General features: G+C 37.7%; 1 protein-coding gene across 1 annotated transcript in view; it reads left to right on the plus strand.

Moving 5' to 3' along the window:
• The first annotated feature begins 15,876 nt into the window (after positions 1-15,876).
• LOC135205552 (uncharacterized) overlaps positions 15,877-23,985 on the plus strand; it is a 385,131-nt gene continuing 377,022 nt past the window's right edge. The window contains 1 exon segment of the mRNA XM_064236313.1: positions 15,877-16,029. The gene's annotated coding sequence lies outside the window, so the exon portion shown is untranslated.

Consider the following 23,985-nt stretch of genomic DNA (forward strand, 5'->3'; position numbering starts at 1 on the left):
AACTGGATTGCAGGGTGGTAAGGCACAATAAGACCTTAGACGTTTCAACTCCACTAGCACAACAACTACTTTCTGAGTAAAGATTGCTAAAAAAAAAAAAAAAAAAAAAAAATTATCAACAGTAAAAGCCATTCTGCCATCTCTCACTATATGGGAAAATGCACCATCACTGTCAATAAAAACTGATGTAACATAATGATGTACGTTTTACAGAAGTGTTCAGTAAAAAATTTGAATGCAGTTGTACATGATATTAACAGTTGCATTCATTATACATAGAAAATCCTCCTGGAAGGTCTTGTACAAGATAGCAGTAGCGCCTCAGTGGCGTGGTTGGTTTGGTGTTTGCTTCTCACCTCGGTGGTCGCGGGTTCGATTCCCGGCCAATCCATTGAGGAGTGAGAGATGTGTATTTCTGGTGATAGAAGTTCACTCTCGACGTGGTTCGGAAGTCACGTAAAGCCGTTGGTCCCGTTGCTGAATATCCACTGGTTCCATGCAACGTAAAAACACCATACAAACAAAACAAGATAGCAGTAATGAACAGAATGAAGTCAGTCGATCGTTATGTTTAGAGTCGGTAACCCTGTCAGTTGTGACTTTAGACAATTACCAATCAATCAGTGTGAAGTACAAAATAAAAACCGAAGATACTGAATCTGTTCCCATGGTGAGTACACAGAAATGAGAAAACCTCAAAATTCGTGTAAAATTGTATGACAATGAGCAGTCAGTATACTGCATACACAGACATCATGGGGTGGGAGTCAAGACAAGTGTTACAGTCAATGATTGGAGGAATGCAAGACTAGCTACAGATGGTTTCAAGTTGGCCCATGAATGGAGTCTATTCAAGGTTATTTATGAAAAGATTTCAAGTTACCTGAGCCAAGATGCATTTTGAATGATAGTTTCAAAGGCTTCAAATTTGCAGCTGAAAGATTGAGCAATAAGCTCACAGTTGACATTAGGAGTGCAGCACTTAAAATATAAAGTTTACAAGAAAAAATGAAAGGCTTTGCTATTTTCTGCTTGAGTTTTATGATATTGTGAATTTTGGACAAATTAATTGTATGTCCCACAGAGTGCCTTAGGTAGAGTGGGACAAGACAAAAGCCTACTTTGAGTAAGCTAACCTGTAGCACAAAAAATACTAAGGTTGATGAATATACAGAAACTTTCAGTTGAGCATGTCTCAAGTAAATTAACACTTACACTGACAACAGTATTATGAATTAAACCCCAATGAAAACAGGTGTAACATCAATTAAAAGATAATTGTTCTTACAAGAAACAAACCTACACTTCCATAAATGGTTTACTTAAGCAAGGGGAGCTTTAGCTGTTTGGACTCTGAAACTGAACCTTATCACTCCCTACCTATGACCTGTCACGACCTTGTGGTCAAGCTCTTCGGCAGTTTCCTTGACTTTCAGAGCGCCTGGTTTTCTTTCGGTTGTATCCTGTTTTTGTGGCCGAGATTTGTGTGTGTGTGCCATGTCCAGGATATTTCCATTTTTTGTTGCATACAATTATCATTTGTGCTTGTACGTCTGGTAGCCAATTGTATGAAGAGTGAATAGAGATTTGAGAGATTCTGGGCATGAGGTCATTAGTGTGTTTTCTTTGTTCGTTGTGTGAAAACCCACATGGGCGACCTCCTGTGCCTATGCTGTGATTTGTGTTTGTCTCACTACTGTTGCAAGTATTTTGGCTACTGTGGAGGAAACAAACTTGAATTCAGGTGTTGCTAACGAGGGTAAGCTCTGCAGTAATTTATAGCCCTGATAGAGGGAGATTCACACTCAGTTTGTTGTTTGTGTTGGAGAAAATGTTTAAGTGACAACACGTTTGTAGAGGGTGAGGGATGGCAGGTGTCTAAATGAGATAAGGAAGCATATCGACAGCAATATTCCTCCAGAGAAACTGCATTGTATCCCTCCCCTCTCTCTCCACTGATTCCCTTTTCCCAAGGCTCCCTCCGTCAATGACGTCTCTTGCACCTACAGTACTGTCGTTTCCTCTCAACATCTGCCAGATAAATGGAGAAGGTACGAACGACCTAGAGTGGTTATAGGTTCTTCCAGAAGGCTTGCTCAATGGATACTACTGGACGTCTTGAGGGCGTAATGCTCACCAGGTCAATGATATCGCGGAAGTGCCCCTCTAACTCAACCAGTTGAGGTTCCAGAAGCAAAAAACCCTCAGGTCCTACCGGATCCCAACCAGCTGCAAATGAGCTTCTACCATAGCAGATGAGGACATATTAGCCTGACTTGGCACATGCTTTAGAGATCATAGAGTTGAATGTCATAAGCAAATGATAATGGACAATGAGCTGTGGTCATAAGACTGTGTGTTACACTGGACACGGTCAACCCATTGCCTTCAGACAATGATCAGAACAGATTCTTCCTGTCATTCCTCCAAAGGGGCATGCATAGCAAGGGAAGGGCCCAGTGCGGGCCTCGCTTTGTTGGAGACTGGACAAAGGACCAGTCACGAACAAGCTCCTGAACCCGGCTGTAGAGCTCACCCACCCATGATTCTTCTAATTTCTCTGAGGTAGACCGCGTCTACCTCATAAAACAAGTCATGGTCTAAAATTCCAATCAAGGCCCAAATCATAATTTTATTTCCAGTAGTGCTATCCGTGAACTTTTACGCGGAACGTTTCGAAAACAGTCACAACTGGATGTAAAAAAAAAAAAAAAAAAAAAAAAAAAATACAGAACAGAAAGGAAATCCGGGACACTGTCACTTAAAAACAAACAGTTCCAGTCAACCATGATAATTTTTCAAAATAAATTGTCTAGTGGTAACAGCCAGTAAAATAAATAACAAAGCTCATTAGTATAAATGTAATATTTACCTTGTGTACTACTATTTAAGGATGTAATGCTGTTAATAATAAGCGGGCGCGCTGACATGCTCATACGGTATATCCTGTATAACGACAATGATAGGACGTGAATTCCATCAGTTATGATGTTATTATTCAACTTCTTTTCTTGCTTGTGAATATGATGAATATTCGTCAATTATTCATTAGTTCCTTTTTGTATTATCCCGTTGCACAATAACCTATACGCACCCCGTAGTTTCAATGAATGTATACTTAACTAGGATTCAGCATGTTAACTGTGTACCCGCGTGAGAAGTAGTGTGAAAGTCCTAATAAAACAAGACGACGTATACTTGCAAGTATTCTCAGTTATTCTGAGAATTACTCTCCTACTTTATTAATTAGAAGTATTATAGAAAAAGTCGTCTTCACGCTTTTCTCACAATATATCGTATCGCTTGTATTTAAACGTTTAAAGAAGAATTGTGCTCCAAAACATAAATTTGAATATTCATTCTGAATGTCGGTATTAGATCCAGGAATCAGCGTTATTCTAAAAAATAATTTCCGTTTACTATGAATCGATTTTCATAATTTCTAACTTTCCATATGCCGTTCTGGTAAAACTTAATATGGTTATATAACACACCATATATTCTATAGAATACCCGAGTTAATAAAAACTATGATGAATGAAAATAATACAAGTGAAGCTTGCTAACATTTCAAAACAATATCACTATAAAAAGGCCTCCCACACTTTATGGGAAAGTTGAAGTCTTATACATATAAATCCTACATTTCTGTTTTTTCTTTTACTTCATATTTTTGGATTTATATTATATCTTAAAAAGGTACAGGCAAACAGCCACATACATGATAGCATTATAATAAGCCTATATGGGATGCATAGGCCAACAATGTCATTTATTTTCTACCAAAATACCAATATCTCATTTAAGTACCAACCTGCTTGGCATAAAAATTATATACTAGATGAGCTTGAATTACAAATTAAAAGCAGTGGCGAAAGGTGCAATAGGTTAACTAACCTAACTTCACCCAGGAAACAGTCTTTTCCGACTCTTACAATCCCACCCACCGAGTCTTAACAAAAACATAACCTTACACCACATAGGATGCACCTAACCTGCACCATCGTACTTTATTGGCACCCTTTAATTTAGTTAGCTGAATCTGGAGTTTCAGGTCTCCTTGGTAATCCCTAGCGGCTGTCGTACTCAAGGGAACGTTCTTTGCAGACCTTGCGGAGTTTGTGCCTAGAATTACCAAATGTCATAATAGGCAAGACTAATAATGGTAGCAGTAGCCAGATAAATCAAGCAGCATATGAAAAGAGTTACCAACATGCAAAGAGAGAGTAAACAGATCGAAAAAGTAAACCTACGTACTGCATGTGCAAAGAAACCCCAGATAAGAACGTTGCAAATATGATAGCTAACTGTATGACAGAACCTTCAAACAAGGTACTTGAGAGTTACATAGCACAGACAGAAGTTATAGGTTCATCACAACTTACAGACAGTATAGTGATGGGGAAATAGGTAAGTTACCATTGATACTAGTCAAAGGTAAGGGACAAACCTTTTGGACCTATATTTTGGTTAGGGTAAATAAAATTAAACTGGCATAGTATTTTAAGGGTTACAAGTGCAAAACAGGAGCCACAGAAGAAATTTCAATAACTACCCTAACCTATGCTCATTGCATTACTAGGCTTCAGTGCTCATATATATTCTTAAAAATACTAAAAGACCATCTTTCTTTTCCACAGGTAAAACTTGAGTACAGATCAATGAAATACTATACTGTATGCCACAATGCCTTACCTTCAGTTCAGGCTAACTGCACAGTACATGATACACTGCAATTGCATTGTTGTTTTAAAACTAGTTTTAATTTTTGGCAATAATTTCAGATGGTCGATGGAACTCACTTAAAACCATATTTTCATTATGAATGCAGAAATGTTGTCGGTTCAGCTTCTTTGGCAGTAGTGAAGCTGTAACAAGTGAATTTGATTTTATGTTGAACAGGTAAATTAAAAATTCCAATAAGTTGTACATATTCCCACTAAATGCATAAAAGCTGATGTTCTACACTGAAAGCAATGTCCTATTTTGCCAGCACTCCACAACTGTCTATAGTGTATCCCCACCTATTTCAGAGTAACAACCCTTTTTTCCTTTATGTCAGTAAATTTTTTTAAATGTATCAGGAATAATTGGCTCAGCCAGAGAGTTATAAATAAAACAATGAAGTTCCCTTGATTCTCCTTTGATATAAACATTTTGGAAAACGAAATCATTATGCGCCATTCAGCCCTTTGAAAAATTTCACGAGAAAAATGTTTACTCTTTAAACAGTCATTAAAAGTGTTATCTCCCTACAACTTTGAGAAACAAAATGTTCATTTAGTTTTACAAACATGCAATGAGTATCTCATTCAAGATTTACTAACTATTGGAAAAAATCCCAGTGCCTTTTTATTCAAGATTTGCTGAAGGTCAAAATTTTTACATTTGGTGGACAATCATGAATGTAAACGTTTAAAAGCCTAAGGTTTAATAAACATGCTATTCCAACAAGTAATGAAGGTTATAGTACAGAAAAACAGCAAAATTAATAATATGAGCTTCTACTAACGTTTTATTGAATAATGTTGTTCCCATGAAAATGACTATATTGTAGCCAACAAAAACTTGACTAAAAAGAGAAAGTTGGAAAATTTAACTACCAAATAATGGCTGTATGTAAGAGATGATTATTTCATTCACATAATAGTAGAATGAACCTTGTTTTTTTGTGATGCACTATGTAAAACCAAATGCTCTGCCGTCTTGCAATTTTACTATTAATGTATAAGTGTCTTTTTTAACGATAAATATGTTTGTTCTTTGGTATACAATGCATTAACTAAATAAATTGTATTGGTTCGGTGTTTTATATTAATCACATAACTTATGTTTCGAGTAAATATTATTTGCGGCCACGTAGTTTCAATGTCAAAACACCGCGTAAGTAATATGTACTTGAATCTCGAAAGGTTCATGGCGAAACAAGATAGTTCTGGAGCAAATGAAAGGTTTGTCGGAAAGAACTATAGGTTATATCGTTAGCAGAATTGTTATCTCAACTTCCAGTAAATCACATAGCTATCAAGATGACCGTGATAGCCATCTCTGGTGTACCGGCAAGCTACCCACCACATTTTAAAGGTATAAGTGCTGTTAATGTTTTATCCTTGGTTATTAAATATTGGCGACATCAGTCGTACTGAAGAATAATTGAAGATGACTGCGTCGGTCAAACTTATATTGTGGCAAGTGGTGACTTAGTACTAGTACAACCACCACTTTCCTTGCCACTTGATTTTCATTGGCTTTCGAGTCTCGTTCTTTTAAATTGTTTCTTTCGCTCTCAAGTCTTGTTCTTATCAAAGTACTTTGGTTCTTATAATTTGATTTTCATTCGCTCTCGAGTCTCGACCCAGTTAGTTTCGTATCAGCATTTTAAAAATGAACGGATGTCTCATATGTTCATTTTCCCTCATTCATGACTAGTTTCTTTAAGCTTTGTCAATTTTTTCCCATTATCGCGGTTGCTTATTACCATTATCTTGCCCGTGATTTCTTAGACAATCTATTTCTGTCCTTAACGTAGAGATACGGTAAACTATCAGTCCAGAACATTTAATCTTTATCAATCCTTTTTACACAAATTACAGCCTGTTCAAGCTGCAGAATTGTCCGTCCTGGCACTGGACCGTTTAGTCAACAACTACTCTACAAAAGTAAGTACTTTCCTACTTCCCAGGTTATTTTAGAATGTCATTTTTCATCTTTGCTAAGTTATGTTTTACATATTTGTTCGTTTCTTTATCACATTTGCTTTGGTTTTGTTCTGCACACAAAGGGCCGCCGAGACTCGGTACGTGCCCTTGAAAAATATATGCTGAAATGCCTCCGCGGCATTTTAGGGCTAAAAACACTTATTATTCTCATGATAGTTCGGTACCGTGTCATATACTACTTACAATCTTACTAAGCCAACACAGGCCCTTGCCTATGTATAATAAGGTGTTGAAAGGGAACTCTGGACGGTGACCCAGAGTAGGCAGTGACAACTCGTCTGTCGGACGAACGAAAAGGAGAGATAAGCCGAACTTATTGTATTGTTGTTTTGGAAGCAGAGTTTTTGCTTCTCTATTGATGAATGTTCCAACTCGTCCCGGAGCCTCAAGACTCATTTAGTCCTAACAGAGGCGTTTATAAAGTCTCGTAAGCCGTAACCCCCCACCCCTCCCCTCCAAACGCCCTTTGTTCATACATTAACTTCCGTCTCTTGTGTTATTTTTCTTTCTGTCTTTTATTTTTTTAATCTCGCCAGAACTTTCAATGTGACAAGAGACGGTTCTGCTGAGCTGCTTCGTAACGAAATCACCGGGGTAGTTCTTTGCTGGTGGAAGGTTCGAGGTTTTCACATGCCTCTTCTTTCCAACGAAGGAGCCCTTGTAACTACCTGATCAAATGGATCACCTTATGGCTCCTCACGTAGCTTGGAATTCGGTGTCCATTACTCTCTGATCCCTCCAAGAAAATAAAGTAAATGAATTGAAATTTTATTAAATAAATCCATGGGTGGTGCCGGTGGCATCCCGCTTTATTTTTAATTAATTAATTTTTTTGGCCGTATTTATTGACTCTTTTCACTTTATGGCTATTTGTTACTATATGAAATTCAGTTCGATTCCTTTGATATTCTTTGTGCTTTGCTTTCTCCCCTCGCCTGCATTCTGTCGACTTGTTCCTTGTTCCATATAGGTTTGTGAACATTAACAGTGAAAAGTCGCATAAAATTTTTAGCTGGCTAGTTAATTTCCGTTTGGCCTTCGTATCCCATCTTTCTCTCAGGAATTACGCGACGTGCACAACTCTTAGCGAAATATTGATCGTTATGGGGCAAGCACGTTTTAGAGGTCTTACTTGACTGTAATCAGACCTTCCCAGATGTATTTTATTCAGTTGACTTCGGATTTTAGGCACTGGGTGAACATAATGTCGAATGCTTCGGTGTTCGTTAGAACTTGGTGACGCTGCATCTTCACCGAAGCAGCAGTCAAAGTGACGCCTCCATTCCTTTGATTTGGTTGCTCTTAATGAATGATGAATTTTTATAAATATCTGATTTCGAATTGTACTTTATTGCAAATTTTTCTTACTATGGCTGAAACTCCCATTGTGATACAGCCCCATCAAGTATGTATCTATTTCCATTGAAGGCTGTCTCAGTAGTCTAGCATACACTACTTGTATGATTTTCTGGACTAGAGAGCTCAGAAATTGCTTCTTTGGGGTTGTACTCAGAAAAAAAAATACGATTAGAGTGTGTCCTCAAAACATCTGTTGCATCACTAGACTGGCATCGACAACTGAGACTTCTTTCATGTATTACTCTATTGGATCTCTGCATATTTCCAGCACTTCATTCTAAATAATTTTAGAAAAATAATTGGTGCCTGAAGCGATTCTGTCTATTCTTAAAATCTAGAGTTTAGGGACCAAGTTTGTTTCCTGTATATGCTGAATTTTCTGCGTCATTTTGTTTTTCAACATGTATGTAAAGGACTTCCAATTTTCTCAAAGAAATGGACGCAGTCAGTTTTGTCTTTGACATTATTTCACGGTTCTCGGTATCCTATCCTTCCCGTTGCTTTAATTGAAGAAGAGCATCCCAGCAGCACCAATTATTTCTTTGATGTTGACGCTTCTGAAAGCGACACTCGCAGCTCCTTATCAGTCTGGAGGTTTATCTGCTGCAACTAAACTATTTCCTGACTGATGTGCGTGTCTCCTAAAGCCTCTGTAGTCTCTTGACGTATCTGTCAAGTATTCGTGTTCCCACTTAATCTTTTACAGGATCTATCTACTTCCGCGTGCTTCCAGTATGAGTAAGTGCCCAGTGGACACCACCTCTCTCTATCTGCTTGTCTGGTTTCCGATCACATGCATTGGTTCTCACTATTATGTGGAATTCGGCTTCTCTGATGTCAGTGAATGTTCTGTAAGGCACTCGTGTTTGTATTGGCGTTGTCCACACTTCTCGCGATGATGCTCAATGCTGTTGCGATGCCTATACTCTGTTTTTTCCATCTGTCCATCCGCCTGTGGTGATTGCGCATGGTAACACTACCTCCTGGGCTTTAAATAATATCCTATTTCGAATATTAACGGTGTAATTCGTATGCAGTACATTATTAGAACACTTTTCAGTTATAAATGTACACCTAGATATCCTTTTATTTACCTAAAACTTACAAAAAGCATAACTATTTAAAGCCCGGGGCGCAGTGTTACCATGCGAAAACACCACAGGCGGACGGACAGATGGAAAAAAACAGTATAGTTTAGAGAGTAGTGTGGATCATACTTGTGACGAACTTATCGAGATAGAGTCTACTCTTTCTCCATCATGATATACAACGACCCCGCCATCTGGTCTGCCACCTTCCGTTAAAATAAATAAACACGGACAACAAAATAAAACAATGGAATTTTTTTACCATTATGAATCAACTGATGAAAATATAAGAATGACTTTTCCGTGAAGATATATTTATGACAGCTCACTTGGCTGAATTTTGCCGACTCATTTAGCTTGTTGGTTGTTTCATGAATGCCATGAAAAATTAATTTCACAGATGCACAACCAAAAATATTTAGAAAAGGAATCTTTAATCTGCGATGAACTTGATATAATCTCATGAGCGGGAAGTTCGAGAGACGCGAGAACCATCAAGCAGGTTACCACCCAAGGTCCTGTTACAACCAAATATAGCATCTACCGGTGGCGGCGTTCACCAGAAACACGATTTGTAAACAACTTCGATGACCCGCTTATCTGGTCTTCTTTCTATTCCTCTCTTTTCTGTTTTCCATCTCGGTGTTTTTTAACATAAAAGCATTTTGTTCTGTGCATAAGGCTTCTCTCTGGCTTGACACGTGTGAATGTTTTCCGTCATTTAACAACAATTACACTAGTAGTAATAATAATAATGATGGTAACCACTGTATTCTATACATAAAAAACACAAAGATAATTAATTTCTCGATTTTCTCAAACATCTTTGGATGCGCTTGCTTCTGCAATCACTGAAACATAAACAGATACATAATAATACAAAAAGTAAACATACAAGAAAAAAAAAAAAAAAAAAAAACGTTCCCCCAAATGAATCGCAAACATCTTATCGAGGGAATTCTTGGTGATGCTGAGGATGCTCTAAAGGAAATGATTGGCTAGGGGCCAAAATTTCCCGAACAACTAACGTAGCTTCTACAAAATAATACACAAAAATCGGGAATATCTGCTGTCAAGGGAATTGACTGTACATTTAGAATATCTTTTAGGCCTAAATAATAGTCGTTGGATGAACCAAGTAAACAAACCAATTGACCGTGCATTTGAAATAGCTTTTAGGCCTAAATAATCGTTGTTAGATGGATCAAGTAAATAAACCGATTTCCAGATCTGGTCTTATATTAGACCTAGCCCTGATTTACGTATACTGAAGTGGTAAAAATCTAGTAATTTTTAACATATTCGAAACATCTTTTAACAGCAGTAACACAAAGAATAAATAGTTACTGAAAATGAATGCATAAACCTTTTTTATTTTTATTTATATGCAAGAGTATTTAGCACGAAATGCCATCAGTAATGCCAGATCATTGTGATAGAATTCAAGATTTACCGACCATTCAATCATTATGATTAATTGACTAAATAAGACAACCCAGGAGAGAAGATGGCTAGCCAGAAATGAGAGGAGTAAAGAATATAGCAATAAGATAATATTTCAAAAGATTGGAAATGAGGTGAATATATCATAGTAAGAACGATCAGAATACGGTGCTATACTGTAACGGGGAAAACTTTGGGAGTAGGAACAAAAAATGAGAACAGAAAAGCCGCCTCAAGTTGTTAATGGCTTGATAGAAAGAGCCCAGGTCAGCAGTGGTTAATGGTTTGTGTAGAAGTCAGTTTCAAGAATAAAATGTACACAATCTTTGGTGACAAAATTACGCTAGTATATGTTTTATTATTATTATTATTATTATTATTATTATTATTATTATTATTATTATTATTATTATTATTATTATTTTGCGTAAATTTCAATTGTAACAGTGTTAAGAAACGAAAAACTGGTCTTCTGCCTGACTCGGGAAGAAGTACTAGCGTGACAGCGCTCATATAGTCTCATAGGTGTTGACTCGGGCTATTGTACGCAGGTATGACAATGGACTCTTAATAGTCGCCTCTCTCTCTCTCTCTCTCTCTCTCTCTCTCTCTCTCTCCGGTAAAGGTAGGACGCAAGTTGACTTGAACAGTGGTAATGAGAGATCTCATCTTGTTGAGGAGGCCAAGCTGTAAGATCCATAGATACATATGAAGACGAAGCCTAGACTCCATAGATATGGTACGTACATACGGAGCCAAGTCTGAGATCCATAGATAAATATGGAGGCCAAAAATAAAGATCGGTAAGTACATATGACTTCAAGCCAAAAACCCATTGATACATACAGGGCCAATTATACCTTTATTTATACATATATATGTATATGTATATATATACATATATATATATATATATATATATATATATATATATGTATATATATATACACACATATATATACATATATATATACATATATATACAAATATATATGAATTCAAGACTGGTTCCATATGCACCGTATTTGTGAATTTTAGGCAAGGTCTTCATATGTATCCTTGAATCTTAAGGCTTGCCCTCTGCATGTATCTATTTTATCAGGCCCGATCTTTGTATGTGTCTATATACCTGAGGCTTGACCTCTGTTTGTATCTATGGATCACAAGGTTGGCCTCTGTATGTATCTAGGATTTTAAAGCTTGTCTTCTATTTGTAGCCTATCTATGAATCTTATGCCTGATCTTCATATAGCCATGGATCTTTGACTTAACTCTGCACATATATGTATTTATGAATATTGAGGCTTAGGCTCGACATTTATCTAAAGATCTTAGGTTTAACCTTCATATGTATCAATGGATCTGAGACTTGTTCTCCATTTGTATCCATGGATCTCAGACTTTCCTCCGTATGCACCATATCTATGAATTTTAGGCTGGATCTCCATATGAATATATGGATCCTAGGCCTTGCCTCCATATACTTAGCTATATATATATATATATATATATATATATATATATATATATATATAGTTATATATATATGTATATATATGTATGTATGTATGTATAACCGCTGAATCACGAAAGTTTGGAACGTGATAAATGCATAAATAAAGGTATAAGCCATGAAGGAAAGTGGAAAACTGGAGTAGCTACAAGATCATTCGACTCAACGTCCTTTACTTAGCAGACCGACTGACATACATGAGAAACTGAGAGGACAAGGAAGGGTCGTATAAGTGACAGATAGGGATTATATGGAGATAAGTACCTAGAATCCAACACACCTGGCGAATTAGTAACCTTCCCAAACGAACATAAACATATTGGTACAATTACAAAAAGATTAAGTCCAACTGCTCAGACACAGGGACAAGACAATTAAAGGATTATACAGGGCGGCATCTGACCACATTCAAACCTTTGGTAAACAAAAACTTATTCACAAAACATATTAAACATACATATACAAAGAAAATATCTATAAGGCAACTAATTTGCATTGAAGTCTGTGACTGTATCTTTGACGTCATTCTTAAACATGTTACAAATACAAGGGTCTAAATGAAACAGGCCATGACTAATATTAAAATTACAATGGGAAGTAAGTTGTATAATGGCATATTCTAAAAGATTTCGTGAAACGACATCTTTTGATCTTGCAATTACTGAGCTACCAATCCAATTTATCCGGTGGTTGTTTTCACTTAAATTAAAGAAAATTGCATTAGATGTTTGCCCAGTTTTGACAGAATATTTATGCTGTTTGAGTCTTACTTCTAAGCCCTTGCTAGACTGTCCGACATAAAAGGAAGGGCAGTCTATACATGGAATTTTATATATTATGTTGTTGCTTTCCCTGGGTCCATTTTTAATAACATTCCTTTTAGTGTGTTATTACAAGAAAAAACGAGGTTGACTTAAGGATTTTAATAATGATTTCATGCGAAACCATTAAAATAAGGCAAGCTGAGAATGTTCTTAGAAGTTTCTTTCTCTGTGTTAGTTATGCTATAAAACTTTTAATGGGCTTTATTATAGCAAATATTTAATACGTGTGAAAAATAATATAAATCTGTCCGTATTTTTCTTATGTATTCAATTTCTTGATCCAAATTTTGGGGACTGACAATGCGCAATGCTCGTAAAAACATAGAAGAAAAAATTGATACTTTGATATTAAGATGGTGGCCTGAATAGAAATGAACATAATTTAAGTGGTTGGTTGGTTTCCTATAAATACTGAATTTACATTGAAATGGTTCTCTATGTATCAAAACATCTAAGAAAGGGAGGCAACTGTCTTTTTCCAATTCTAGAGTAAAATTAATCGATGGTACCTGGTTATTTAATTTAGAGAGTAAATCATTTACATCAATACCAGCAGGCAAAACAGCTAAAATATCATCAACATATCTATACCACTTTAAAGGCTTATCCACCTTTATATATATATATATATATATATATTATATATATATCTATATATATATATATATATATCTATATAGCTAAGTATATGGAGGCAAGGCCCAAGATCCATATATTCATATGGAGATCAAACCTAAAATTCATAGATATGGTGCATACGAAAGAAAGTCTGAGATCCATGGATACAAATGGAGGACAATCTATACACACACACACACACATGTAGGCCAAGTATTAATACAGGCGAAACCTAATCTATGAATATGCAAATGTGAGAAGCCTATAAAATCCCTAGATACATACAGAGGCCAAGGCTAAGATTCACAGATACATAGAGAGGTCAAGGCTAAGATGCACAGACACATAGATGACAAGGCCAAGATCCACAAATACATAAAGTGGCAAAGCCTCAAGATCCACAGATACTTATAGAGACCAGACCAAAAACCCACAGATACATAAGAAGCCAAGTTTAACATCCATAGATACATTCAAAGCCAAGTCTAACAGACATGGATACATATGAATGCCAAGCATTCAGATCCATTGTTACATACAGAGACCAAGTTTTTATATCAATGGCTGCATAAGAAGACCATACCTTAAGTCCATAGATTCATAAGGAGCCAAGTCTAAGAGTCATAGATATATATGGAGGTCAAGTACACAGTTCCAGAGCCAAAGATACATAGATAATTACTGAGGCCAAGCCTAAGATCCAAAGATATGTGTGGAGACCAAGCATTCAGATCCATAGTTGTATACAGAGGTCAAACCATAAGATCAATGGATACATATGAACACCACATGTAAAGTCCACAGATATAATGGAGGCTAAGTCTAAGATCTATTACAACATATAGATGCTAAGTACTCATAACTGGAGACAAAGATACTTAGATACATATGGAGGCCAAGCCCTAAGATCCATAGTTATGTATGGAGGCGAAGTACTCAGATCCAGAGCCTAAGATTCATATGGAGGGCAAAACTGAGATCCATAGATGTGTAGGAGTCCGAGTATTCAGATCGGGAGCTAAAGATACATAAATACATATGGAAGCCAAACCTAAGATCCATAGATGCGTATGGAGTCCAAGTATTCAGATCCAGAGCCTAAGCTAGATTTAGAGGGTAAGCCTAAGAATCTTAGACATTTAGAGTCCAAGCCTTACGAGTAAAGATCCATCGATGCATATGAAGACCAACCTTAACAAAGAAGGCCGCGCCTAAGATCCACAGATCCATACCGCATACGCTGTATGAATGGAATCTGTTGGTCTTGTTCATGAATGTCAAACACAAGGTCTAAACCTTGATTAAATATATAAGCTCCCGTGACAACAACGTTAAGGGCTGCTCAAGGAACATGAGTCTGTACTGGCATACAGAGGGTTTAGTCTTAGCAACGTAATCCGAAAATAATACTGGCAGTACTATTTTCCGTGGAACATTTTCACTTGAATGGAAACTAAAAATAGCTCTAAATCATGTAGTCAATTAACTGAAATTATAGACCACGGTTAATAACGGATCATGAATAAATCTAACTGCTGTTGAAATGTAGCGATTTGTAAAAAATAAAATCTGTTTAGACTGACATTTTTAACAGAAGTTACTTGTAGTGCTATATGATTCTTCATTAATAATGCTTCCTGATGAAGATCCTAAGGTATTCCATACACAGATTCTGAAACATTGCCTTATTTAAGTTTCTAAGGAATTTCAATAATTCCCAGGTTACGTGTTAATAAGCGAATTTTGCTGATGACGTCTTCACACACTGGACAGTATTCAGGAACTAGCCCCGGTTCCCAGTGCAAGAGACTTAGCACATGATAGAAAAATAGGAAGAACGTAAAATAGTCCGAATAGCGGTAGACCTATTGCGTGAAAGACGATGATGAAAAACTCAAAATATTCCAACTAACGGCATCTGCATTTCAAAAGACGCGAAATACAGTCAAGTCGCAATACCCTGTCTGACGAAGGCATGGAAAAGAAACCAGAGCGAGTGAATTCCGAGGCAGAGGAGGGCTGCTCATGTAACATAGTTACGTTACTATTGCTAAGATGACACCTGACATTATTTCACTGGAGGGGGGCTTTCGCGTGCTGAGTAAAAGATGGTATATTAAAGACAAAGTAAAACGGAAGTGCGTTTCTTTGAAGATTCATTCACCTGTTGGATTCGAGAACAGAACTAAAGAAAAATCACGTGTTGAAATGACGTCATATGAGAGAGAGAGAGAGAGAGAGAGGAGAGAGAGAGAGAGAGAGAGAGAGAGAGAGAGAGAGATAGTTTCCCTTGTGCCCGCTAGATGTCAGCCGCAAGAGATCGATCGGCGGCTTGGGGACCAGTCTCTAGAGTTAGATTTAACCCGGCTGTGCGACTAGAAGTGCGTTTCTCTTTGTTGTCGTGTGTCCAACCCATTTTCACCCCCTAGTGAACATCCTGCGCGATTCCCCTGGCCTGTTATAAGGTAAGAGTGACCGAACGGCGTGACTGGTGTGAAATAAGGGGGAGGACAGTCGGCGTTGGGCGCGAGGGATGAAAAGTTACCATTTTTTCCCGCACGAGATAATGGGGCGCGCCACATGCATCCGAGCAGTAAAAGCGGTCTTACCAGACAGCAGCAGCAGCGTTTGCTCCTCCAGCGGTGTCGAACCTGTATCTGTCTCCCCGTGTCCTTTTCGTTCCTTGTACTCGCACAGTCCTCCTGTTACCATCTTCGATTCTTGACCTCCATGACCTCTCTATTTATTATGGGTAATCTGACCCAGAGTTGTTTACATCTTGACGTGCGCATCATTACGATTAGAAAGTCCCTTTCGCACCGCAAGCTAAAAATGATAACGTATGTCTCAGAGTTGTTTATCAAGTAAACGCTATATTTACCCTCTTCCGCCCAGTCGGTACCCCCACCCCCATCCCCACGCCTCCATTCCCTGGCCGCTGTGCACCTGTCTTGCAAAACTTATCTGTTTACAGTTTTATTTGAGATAATAACAGATGTTTACTGTCAAAGAGCTGTGCCGTGGATGACTGTAATGACGCATGCAGGGCGAAGAGCTTCTAACGTGTTGGGATGTGTGCGTGAGTGTGTGTGTGTGTGTCTATGTGGCTGGGTGGCAGCCTTGCTTTGCAAATGGGCGTGGCCGATAGAAACTGGGTGGTATTGGTCATGCATGGTGCTGTCATATGGATCGGTAGTTAAGCTGTGGCCGTAAGTCATTGATTTTTTTTCTCTCTCTCTTTAGGAGACCCGGGGTTAATGAGGTCTGTTGAATAGGAAACACTTGGATATATCATACTGAAGACTTGTTTTTCCCGGAACCGGCATCCAGTTTATCGTAGTACATATGTTTTGTAATCTTGCTTTCTGGAACTTTCGCTACTTCATGTTATGGGCGATTGAACATCTACTAACTGATGAAGTATATATGCCTGCAAGGAAAGATAACCAAGGTTACTAATATTTGAAAGAATCTTTTTTTTTTTTTTTCACTTGAATTTACGTTTTTTTTTTACTTTTTTTTTTTTTTTTTTTTTTTTTAATATGCACGCAGCACAAAATATCCGTAGTATGTTACTTGATGCATAACTAAAGCTAATATTTTAAATGAAAAAATAAGATATTCACAGATCTTCACATGAGCATATGCTTTCATTTGGGGAGAGTATGCAGTAGTGAACATTGTTTACAACACGAGTACGGTCATGAATATGCGATCGTTAAATTTGTTTTCTGTGATGTATCACGTATGTTAGATACTGGTAACCCTTTTAAGACCTATGACATAAATAGCACTATATGACAATGGACGTATGCATACACGACACATACGCATTGACTAGATAGTGACGCCAGTGAAAAATATAAGGTGTAATGAATTATACGTGTCTTATACAAAATGAGAAAACACGACGCGAACAGAATGACTCATGCATACATGACAAGCACGACGTATGCGAACTAAATGGTACATGCGTGATAAGCAGGCATGCCATATTTCACATGCATGGCAAGGTCGACGCTTACTAAATGACCATTAATGAAAGGCTCGGCGCATATCACATGACGTATGCATGACAAACAGGACACATTAAATTACATTTATGACAAGCATGGCAACAGCGTCGGTACCAAATGACACACTCATGACAACACGCTCATACCAAAAGACATGTATGGCAAACTAGACGCATACCATATGGCACATTCATGGCAAAGACAACGCTATGTTGTGACACGGTCGACAAACACTTACCAGATGCCACATGCTTAAATAGCTTAACGCATACCAAATAACATACGTGGCAAGCAAGATGTGTACAACATAGCACATGCATTACAAACATGACACATAAAGAATAGATACTGGCATGGCAGGTTGTATGCCTACCAAATGACACTTACATGACAAACAGACGTTTATGAAATGACACATGCATGACAAGCTGTATGCTTACCGATGGATGCATGGCAAATGACTCATTCACGAACATGATGTACACAAAGTGACACATGCATACAAGGACATATATCAAGTGACACATGTAAGACAAGCCGGAAGCATACAAAATGGCACATAGTGCATGCCAAATGGTTCTTGCTCGATATACTCGTCTGCACAAATTGACATATGGTTACCAGCATCGACGCATACCAAAGTGTTTTATGCACACCCATCGCTAAAACATATGGCACAATTATGTGAAAAGTGCTTATCGCCTTATATATTTGAGCACTTCCCCAATACAAATCTCAGAGGCACGTAGAGGACACTTTCAGTGAAGTACAAGCTTCGGAGATGGTATGGCCGCTTCAAGCCTTTTTTTTTTTTTTTTTTTTTTTTTTTCTCTCTCTCTCTCTCTCTCTCCACATGGCGAACGGCTAATGATTGTACTGTAGAATGTTCACAATAATTTCTTAGAATATTCTGTACCTATATTGGGTGTTGTCTCCTGCGTAATCTTTCCAAAAAATGTTCTCTGGCTTATTGAAAATTCATAACGAGCCCCTGATCAGCTCCCTGACTCCGGACAATTTGTCACTTTTCCATGGCAAAATTTCCCAGAAAACTTCATTTCAAGTCACAGTTATTTTTCCTAAAACATCTGGAATTCTCCAATCAGAAACATCTCTGCAATTCTCCAATCAGATGGAGGCAATTCTAACCCCACTTCCCCCACCTCACCTTCCGAAACATCAGACCGCGATGTCTTCTGTGAAACTCTCATTCCAGGCCCTTAATTCTTTCCAGAAAACTTCACGGCCAGTCGCGACCAACCTTCGTGAGTTATCTGGCAAATTCGCTGGAGATTATTGCGTAATGTAACTGCTATCTGCTGGACAGCACACCTTCCGTGATCAGAATACATTTTGCCAAGAAAATATTCTGATAAGTTTATTGTTTGGTCGTCTATAGAAGTGCTCGGCGAGTGGAATGATCTGTTCATAGAATCCATCTCGTTTTATGTAGCACCAAGATAGAGCCAAACGGGATGGGCTAGGAGTGATTTTTTTTTCTCTATTGATTTTTTTTTAAGGTGGTTTCTGCGCGTCATTACCTACGACAAGAATATTCTTACTGGGCGAGGCCGCTGGTGAGGAGACTTCGTTCAATAGAAACACGAGGCAACGCAAAACTGGTTTTTTATGCTCTTCATGAACTCGCCGTTAATTCTGTCACTTCGCTCATTGGTGGGATTTCGTACTTGCCATTTTCTCCCAGTTGTACACAACTCGTATGACATGAATTAATGTTTCTAGCGAACCTCATGAATATATTTTGTCTAGAGAGACCCGATTGTTGTGGCTCTCTCTCTCTCTCTCTCTCTCTCTCTCTCTCTCTCTCTCTCTCTCTCTCTCAGTAATGCATGTGGAAACGACGGCAAACAATCCGTTTCTTCCGCAGATCTGTATTGATCTTGGGCTAGGTTGCTCGTATTGTTTGGCCGCCCTTGAATAATCTCCGAGTTTTCGCAGCTTGGTCACATGGCAGTCCAAATACTTTGTCAAACTGTTAAGGATGCAATTTAAAGAATGTTTTCACAACTTCAGAAGTTAAAGCGAAGGTAAAAATACATGACTACCCCATTACTATTCTCCTTGCATTTTAATATATTTTTATCCATTTGTTAAATGATTAATTAATTTTTTTATTAAGTCTCTTCTCTCTGTATTTCCCTTTACCTCGTCTTACTTCTTTCAAATGAACACCATATTCTTTGGAAGCTTGAATTCAAGCCAGTGGCCCCTGTGGGCTTCTTCCATATGAATAGTTTTCATGTGAATAATAATAATAATAATAATAATAATAATAATAATAATAATAATAATAATGAAAATAATAATAATAAAATTAGAATAAAAATAAAAGTATAAATTGCGCAACTAAACATGCATTCACCGAATTGGATCGCGGTGAGTTCTCATTTAAAAGGAAGAGGTGGAGAAGTTCATCTCTGTGATCAGTTTGTATTCGGGCATCCGACGCTGCTATTCCATTGATCGAGTGTACCACCCGTTTTCTTCTCTCGCCCTTCCGTGATTGTGCGCGAGTCAGCATGACCTGAGGGCGTTTATTTTGGGGAGATTTTAGCCTTGCAACGATCAATGTAATGAGGAGTCTAATATTAGTTAGTCTCAACAGGTGATGCGGAAGTGTACTGAAGTGCCCTGTGAATTTATCCCAGGACGTTGAGGAATTTTGTGGAGAAAGGATTGACGTTGGTGGCGTGTCATTGGGTACTTTTGGTGCCATTTATTTATTTATTTTTTATTTATTTGTATTTACTTATTTGTTTGTTTATTTAATTTTGTCTTTCCATTTCTTTTGAATTCAATTTTTTCATCATTATCCAGATTACCCTTGAATTGAGGGTTTTTATGAACCTTCTTACTTCCCCTAATGGCTGATTATTTTTACGTTGTGAGTTGACGAAGGAAAAGTTTGGTAGCCAACTGATGTCTGGAAGCTGTGTGGAGTCTTGTGACTACCAGGGTGACTTTCAACGACGAGAGAAGTACCTTTGTAGGATAGTTGCTTTCGTCCAATTTCAACTATTTTGTAAACAAAATTGCAGCTTGTGTTTGCGCTGCGGAAGCTGTGAAGATTTATACACTTTTAGAACTTATTTACCGTTGCGTTGAAGACATGATGTAGGAATCCTCATCAGCATTAAAAGTATGGTTCACAAGGCTGGGAGCCAAGGAATGTCAGATATAGTTTACTCGTGATTTTTATAACGGTCTGCGTCAACGGATAGAACTGATCCATTAGTGAGGAATATGAAACATCCGTAATGAATCAGTATGGGGCACTTACAGGCGAAGCTACAATTTTGCTAAATATTACCCTCTTTGTAGTTGACGAAGTATGCAGTGTGTGATTTCTGAGAGGCCTCATGGTTCGCCAAGGTTAGCTTATGATTTTTTTATTTATTTAGTTTATTTTTTTTTTTTTTTTGTGTTGCCAGCTGCGGCACTTTTAAGCATGCCAAGGGTTACCCATAATTTTTTTTTTTTTTTTTTTTAGCATGCCAAAGGGTTACCCCTAAATCATCGCACTTCTTCAAATGCCAACCATTTTGAAGTCTTTTTATGTATGTAATCTCTTTTCACTGCTGCTTTTAGTGATCCGGTGACTTGCAATTGTCAGTAGTACCCATATGCTGCTGGTGTCTTTGAGACTGGAAACGTCGTCGTCCAGACAGTATTGAGCAGTGCAGTTAGGTGGTCCAACAGGAATACTTTTCTAAAAATAAAGATAAAAGTTTTTTGTAGGTTACTTTTATAGCAATCACTGGTGAAGTACATGTAGTAATCGCCCCCCCCCCCCCCCAACCCCGTTAGGCTATGATACCCTTAGTTAAGTTGGGTACATTTAACTGTCACTTGGGGCCAATCCCTCTTAGTCAAGCCATTGCATTTACAGTTAAGTTAGGATTTATTTTCCTCTGAGAACGTTTAGGGCTTATATATTTATGAGTGACGAAGTATTTTAACAGAAACTGGTAGAACTTTTCCCCTTGGTTCTGATGCCAGTGCAGTGGCTAATTCTTGTGTTGACCTTTCAGTGGCTTGCAGCCTTGTTGCCATTCCTTTGGTTTGTTTTGACATTTTCAATTCAGTAGCTTGTGTTTAGTGATATGCTCATGGTACTGATCCATTGATTCATGCCCCAGTTGCTGGTGAACTGCCTGTTGCTAGTGTAGCTGCTCCAGTGGCTTGTGCTTTTGTAACTGATCCAGTAACTTGTGCTAGTGCAGCTGCTCCAGTGGCTTTTACTTTTGTTGTTGATCCAGTAACTTGTGCTATTGCAGCTGCTGTAACAGATCCAGTAGCTTGTGCCAGAGTCGATGATCAGCTATTTGACTTTGTACTGCCTGACTAACAGCTTGTAGTCATGTTGCCTTCTCAAATGTTTTCTGCCGTTTTCCTCTCTGCTTCAAGGTCCTTTCATGACCAAGTCATATATGCTTGTTGCTCGACATTTTCATTGCATGCATTTTCTTACAGCCTTGTCATGAAAGACCAAAATATACTGAAGCAATTGGTTACTCGCTCCATTTTGGCTCTTGATAAGGACAAATACCCCTGGCTGTTGAAGGACACACTTGCTAGCTGAGACATGCTGTTGTTTCTTTGGGAGTAACACAGCGTCCAGATCTCATTGCTTAATTATATAGATTATTTTTAAATTCATTGTATCATAGGCGATATAATTTTATGTGGGTATTTTTGTAACGGCGCCTACTTCATTTTGGTAATATTGGCTGTTATATTTAGGAATGTAGTAGATATTGACAGATGTTGCGTGGAGGGTTTTTCGATGGTCGTGTATTCATGGTTTTGGTGCTCCTCCCCCCTCAACCATGCCCCCGTTTAGTAAAATTCGAAACATTTCCATAACGTCAAAGTCATGAGTATAAGAGTTTTATAGATGACACACTGTACCTGGCTAACTGTCGCCCCTGTCTGCTTGAGAAATAATAGTTTTATTGGAGGAATTGCCGTTTTATTCCCTAGCCTTTACGGTGTCGGGGAAATAACGCAAAGGCTTCAGTCTGTCACTCTCTATTTTGTTCAAGTGACCATCCGTCATTCATTTGAAAATTTAACACATAGCTTACACTTAACCTTCGATGATTCATTGGGTAGTCCAAATGTGACAGTTTAAATTTTTTATTTTATTATTATTAGTTTGGGGGAAGACACAGATTTGTGTTCGCAAGAATTTGAAGTCTGTATTTTACCCAAAACGTATACGTACCTTGATTCTATACTCTGTTTTTTTTCATCTGTCCATCCGCCTGTGGTGTTTTTGTATGGTAACACTGCGTCCCGGGCTTTAAATAGTTATGCTATGTGTAAGTTTTAGGTAAATAAAATTATATTTGGGTGTACATTTGCAACTGAAAAGTGTATTGATAATTTACTGTATGCGAATTACACCGTTAATATTCGTAATAGGATATTGTTATTATTGTTGAATGTAAGCTGAATGTAACTATCTAAAGCCCGGGACGCAGTGTTACCATACGCAAACACCACAGGCGGATGGACAGATGAAAAAAAACAGAGTATAGGTATGAAATGCTTCAAGTTTGATTTTTTTTTATTATATGAATTCTGAAGGCTTTTGTCGCAAAAGTTCTTTATAGAAAATCTGAAGGCTTTTGATGTAAAAAAAAAATTTCTATAGAAAATCTGAAGGTTTTTGTTAAAAATATATTTGTTAGACAATGTAAGAGTACAGATGAAAGAAATATATTAAAAAAATCTGAATATTTTTGTTTAAAGAATTGTTATTTGAGAATGCTTTTTTGTACTCCCTCATCTCTATGTGAATTGTCATTGAGAAACAGTGACTTAAAGGACACTGATTTTAGCACCAGATAGACGACTTACTAAGAAAAGATGTGATATAGACGAACGTGACCTTGCTCTCTAATCCGTTAAAATAGATTATAGAAATCTTTTCCTTGGTAAAATGAGTTTAGCAAAACCGGAAATGATATTGGACCGAACCAGCAATGATCCTAAATTTGTCCAGCTTGATTGATAAAAAATGTCTTCATCGACTATTACTGCTCACAGTGCGGGTGCGAATTTGTTGACTTAAAAAGATCGAATGACTATTTTCCTCTTTTCCAGAGCTCAAGGAATTTGACTTTGTTTGTAGTTTTGTTTTCTTTGATATGCGTTAGAAGCAAGGCTCTCTCTCTCTCTCTCTCTCTCTCTCTCTCTCTCTCTCTCTCTCTCTCTCTCTCTCTCTCTCTCTCTCTCTCTCTTCCAAACATGTTCCAGAGGTCTTTCGTTCCTCACACCTTGGGACTGTGAAACGGCCACTCTAAGGATGTGCAATTCATTAAAAACCTCAAAATTGCAATTGAAGAGGCATTACATTACCATTGTCAAAAATTCTCT

The sequence above is a fragment of the Macrobrachium nipponense genome, chromosome 24 (genome assembly GCF_015104395.2).
Source record: "Macrobrachium nipponense isolate FS-2020 chromosome 24, ASM1510439v2, whole genome shotgun sequence".
Taxonomy (NCBI): Eukaryota; Metazoa; Arthropoda; class Malacostraca; order Decapoda; family Palaemonidae; genus Macrobrachium; species Macrobrachium nipponense.